The sequence below is a fragment of the Aulostomus chinensis genome, chromosome 2, assembly GCF_037954235.1.
Source record: "Aulostomus chinensis isolate RoL2024-O1b breed Wild chromosome 2, RoL_Achi_v1.0, whole genome shotgun sequence".
NCBI lineage: Eukaryota > Metazoa > Chordata > Actinopteri > Syngnathiformes > Aulostomidae > Aulostomus > Aulostomus chinensis.
In genome coordinates, this window is record NC_141321.1 from 31,666,122 (window position 1) to 31,671,469 (window position 5,348).

The following is a 5,348-nucleotide window of genomic DNA, read 5'->3' on the forward strand; positions in this document are numbered from 1 at the left end:
TTACGCTGGAGGAACACGCCAAGTATGAAACCAGCTGGTGGGACCTGAGTGGTTCTGTTCCCATGTCAGTGGCAGCTGTGTTGGGGGGGGGGGGGGGGGGGGGGCTGTTGAGGAGGACTTGTAAAAACATGGCAGCACACAAGTGTGAGCAAGTGCCGGTAGTAGGAGGAGGTGTTTACTCTGGCCGAGGTGTGAAAGACGCGCCGCTGATCCCTGCACCAGGTCGACTTCACCGGAGCTGCAGCTCCACCGGCGATGGAGGAAGACTGAGCTCGCTGATGTCATCAGTGCTCGCAACTGAGAGGGTTTCTCAGTCAGGAAGAGCAGAAGTAGATGATTGCAATCACACAGCCTGACAAAGGGAGAGAACTCCGTCACTCCAGCGTGTGTGTGTGCGTGTGTGTGTGTGTGTGTGTGTGTGTGTGTGTGACCGTGTCCTGATCTGCTGATGTCACTCGCTCACAATTAGATCAAATTTACAGTCCACCTCTGGCTAACCCCTCCACTTTCACACCTAGGGTGCACAATGTGTCACCTTCCCCCTCCCCACACACACACACACACACACACACACACACACACACACACACACACACATACACACACGCACACACACTTTTCAGGGATTCAGTCTGTATCTCTAACTTGACAGTAGAGAGTCTAGGGATCAAAAATCGAATGCAACTTTCAGCACCTTACCGTTCTTCTGTTTAATCTCCAGCTCTTTGCCATTTTCTCACACTAAAATATTTCATGAATAGAAAACAAATGTATCAAAATGTGTCTTACTTGGATTTGTCTATTAAATCTTTATTGGTTTGGGGATGGGACTTGCAGCTTTTTTTTTCTTCTTTCTTTCTTTCTTTTTTTTTAAGGGAACGGGATCCTGAGGGCTTGGTCCTCTTTTGATCGATTCAAAGAAACTTTCCAAAGCTCAGCTTGAACCTGCACTGAAACTTTTGTATCAAAATACAGCTTCAGTTGCATTTGATCAGTAGATGTGGTAAAACCTCTGATATCTCCTCACTGTGTGTGTGTGTGTGTGTGTGTGTGTGTGTGTGTGTGTGTGTGTGAGAGAGAGAGAGAGAGCGAGAGAGAGAGAGAGAGACAGGAGGATTTTCTAGCTGCAGAAACTAAAAATTATATCTCTCGCCAAGCAGAAGCTGCTTCCTGCCGTTCACGCCAGAGAGACGTTCAAAAGTCTTGGATCGTTCACCGACGTCACTTTACTCTATGAGTTTTATGTTTACGCACATTACCGCGACTTGGACGCTCTTGACATATCAGGATGTGGTACTGAATGACAAGGCATCCTTCAGTACTGGTTAGCATTGAAGTAAAAGTATAAAAGTCCAGCCCGGCAGCACCAGCCATAGTCTTGTATACACGGTTTTAAGAATTCATTTTCAAAAAGCTTCCAGTTTTTCACTTTTTAAAGAAGGAAAAAAACAAATCAGACAAAAACCCTGAAGAGTAAATAATGATGAACAAAATGTGAAGTATCTGTTGAATTCGAATGCATCTGGTACAAACGAGCTGCTGAGGCTGAGGCCGGACACGCAGGAAGGAGGCTGGTTCTTTATTCCTAGTTTATTCCTCAGTTAACAGTAACATATGAATAATTCTCTATTGTTCATAAATACTGTTCATATTTCCTCTGATTTTCCTCTGTATTTGGTGTAATATTCAAATTATTTTACGCCAACGGAGGTGGTGGCGGGGGTGGGGGGTCTGGAGGTCATGCCGGGGTTGATGGACTCAGGAGGTCCAGACAGGTGGCAGGCAGCCCAGCCTCAGAGCCTGCTGTGGGTGGGCGTTCACCCAGAGGTGCCAAACTCCCAGCCAGGCTCCCACAGCCTCACCTTGGTCAGGCTGGCTGGCAGGGTCGCAGCGCGGGTTCAGCCCCAGTTCACGCTGCCCTCAGCCTGACACAGCAGCAGCAGCAGCGCCCAGGAGTCCCGTGATTCTGGCTGAGGGTCGACAGTCACACACCCGATGGACTCCTGCTCTGAGATGAGCCCCATGTTGGATCAGTGGGTTGTTGTTGTTTTTTTGACAGCTTCAGGGAGCCATCCGCATTGCGGCTTATCGGCTCGACTATTGGGGAAAATAAATCCTCCATTCTGAAGCAGCCGGGATGTCCTGACGATCCATGAGTTATTCACCGAGTTGAGGTTTGGGAACCGATGACAACTTTGAGGTTAAGATGATTTAATAAAGAACACGGAGTACGGGGACAATAAAAAAAAAAAAAAGATGTCAAGAATGTGAAGATGAATAACAGAAGAAATGACCCCATAGCTCAAGGAAGCCTGAGCTGCTGTGACGGATAATAGAAAGGGAAATCATTCTCTGAATATTTGTAACCCCCCCGACCACCACCACCAATGCAAATGCTCCCTGCAGACCATTTAAATGTAGTGCACATTAATAATAAAATACTCACATTTCCAGTTCAGATCTATTTTCAAAAATGTTTTTGCGGTGCAACCAGAGAAAAAGAATGGGGGGGGGGGGGAGAACAAGGACAGGGGAAAGGTTAGTGGTCCTTGCAGCGTTCCAGGTTCTCACCGCTGAGGTGTGAAGCGACGCCTCCGGACTCATCAGTTCTCATCAGTGTGAAACCATCACACCTCCACTGAAGCCGGCTAACGCAGGTCATCATGTTTCATCAGGCCTTGATCTGTTTAGACTTACTGGATATGTCAGGCGCTCAGGACGGGGACGGTTTACTGAGTCGCCGGTGGAAGAAGTTTCTCAATTCTCTCTCTGTCTTTTAATCAAGACGGAGCAAGTGAAGGGTCAGAGACCACAGCTCCCGCCTCACCCGCCGCGGCTGTAAAATGATTATGCTGGTGAGAAGTGGTGCGAAATAAGAGATCAAAAGACGACACTGCAGTCAGGTTCAAGTTTGGAGGTGAGGCGAGGAAGAGGAGGCATTTCACGCTCGGTGGCTGCTGCTGCTGCTGGATTTGAGTAAAGTCACCAGTGAAGCCAGACCATCAACTCCTGCTCAACTACTCATCTCAACCCTCCCCCTCGTCTCACCCAGCAAAACGTTCAATCAGTCACGGTTCCATCATCACGAGCTCGCTGCAGACAGAGTGCCTCAGTGAAAGAAAGAGAGAAAACAGTTCCTTACTTAAGCAAATCAAAAACACCCAAATAAAATACTGGTACTATTCAAAGTTCTACTCAGGTAAAAGTAGATTCGAATGTATTCTTCCTGCTGTTTGTGTATTCCGGTGCTTGATAACCTCAGAGCCTCCAGCCATTGACCTCTAAAGCGCGGTTAAAGTCCAGGTCTGCCTCTCTGATGGTGCCAACTTGAAGTTTCCCAGTGTCAAATTTGGAAGCACATCAACTTCGCCAGGGTTTTTAATGTTTCCTGGAAGGAATCTTGCCCCTCAAAATGGTCGCCGTTGGGTTCAGGTTAAATGTAGGAGAGTAAAAATTACAATACGAACAAAAGACAAACATTCAGCGTTGATACAGCAAAAACTAAAAAAGAAACCAACACATTAACATGGAGGGAATGGAGGTTGAGACTAAACATTCAGGTGAGGTTCTGCTAAAACGACTAACAGTTTACTTTACAACGACGGCTGCATGTCAAGAACATCGTGCACACAAATACATCGGTTAAAAAAAACAAACATACGTAATGTTAAAGCTGGATATTTATTAGTTTTCATGAACAACAGCTGTGTTGCAACCCTCTGCTAGCCTAACTGCTAGCTGCTAGCACCGAGCTTAGTGAGGCTAATGCTAGCTTGTGTAACCTCCTCATACTGATGCAGCCTGAGTGGGGTTTGTTGTTTGTTTCAGTGTGTGTGTGTGTGTGTGTGTGTGTGTGTGTGTGTGTGTGTGTGTGTGTGTGTGTGTGTGTGTGTGTGTGTGTTTGTGTGTCTTTGTTTCCATAAAGAGTCTTTTTTTCAATCCACATTTTGCCCCATTTTTCTTTTGATGGAAACATCATGACACAGCAAGAACTACTGCAGGTGATTTTCTAAATTTTTTAATTTTTTTCTGAAAAAGGAGGTGGAAGCTGCAGCTACTCGTCATCAGTGCTGATAGATTAATAACAAAAAAACAAACAGATAATCATATTTTACTCCCAGTTTCATAGTTTCCCTATTAGAAGCAGCCGCTTCGCTGCATGTCAGTCCAACACTGTAGCCTGGAGTTTTATCAGAGTATCAATTAAGCAAAATGTCCGTTTTCTTTTTAGGGTGTTTTACTGTCATGGACACCTTATAATTGGATTAATATTGATGCACTTACACGTGAGTAACACTTGTTGAATGTTTTGGTGAGGAAAATGAGGCCGATTCTCACGTGCTCTTACGACGCTGGCGTTTACACTGGGGCGGGAAACTGATCCGATGTTTGAGCGTGAAATTTTAATCCGAAAAAAGTGCTTAAATGTCAGTACTTGCGGAAGAGTACATTTCCTCCCCCCCCCCCCCCCCCCCCGTACATAGTAGCATGAAATTGAATCACTCACACTCTTAACGCCGCAAATCATCTGTCCATCGTTGTTGTGCAGACTTGTGTAAACCCTTTTTGAGTCTTTTTAATGCCTGGATTCCTGCGTCATCTTTGGTTGTGAATGGATTGTAGATCCCAATGAAAATCCACGCGGTTCTTCTTCTGTGGTGAACGTGACAGATTGACGGCTTTGGTGTGTGAAAATATGACACTGCTGATAGTGAGAACCGCCTGGAGCGCTGCAGAATAACGTGATGTGATGTGTGAGCAAGGATGCCGCCTCCATCCAGGTTGATTTTTTTAGAACGCCAATATAGTTTTTATATTTGTGATATTTTACTTTCATCGCACTCTCCTGTCATGGTCTCCTGTTCGCTGACCAGCTTCTTCTTTTTTTTTTTTAGGGCATCGGTGTTAAAAAAGTGAATGCGAGAGAAATGGGATCATCCCCGGCAACAAATCCTTCAACATGTGCAGAACGCATTTGTGTTGCTGCAGGGACCAAAACCCTGGCAAAGGCAAAACATGTTTATTGTTATGAGCAGGGGTCAAAATTCACACTTCTACTGTTATAGCTGAACTTTCCCAGACTCAGAGGGAGAGACAGAAGCAGAGGGCGAGATCCAGAGACTGGGTCCCAGTGAGAGAGAGAGCGAGAGAGAGAGTCCGTGTGTGTGTGTGTGTGGGGGGGGGGGGGTTGGGGGGAGGCAGTGGCCTCTGCTCTGGACAGTGATGTTTCTGAGAATCTGCAGAGGTGTCACTTCACACCTCTGTGGCCTGGCCTGGACTTATAAACCAGTGCAACAGAGCTGAGCAGCACTCACAGCCTCCCAGTCTCTCCAGTCAGACCACTGAGT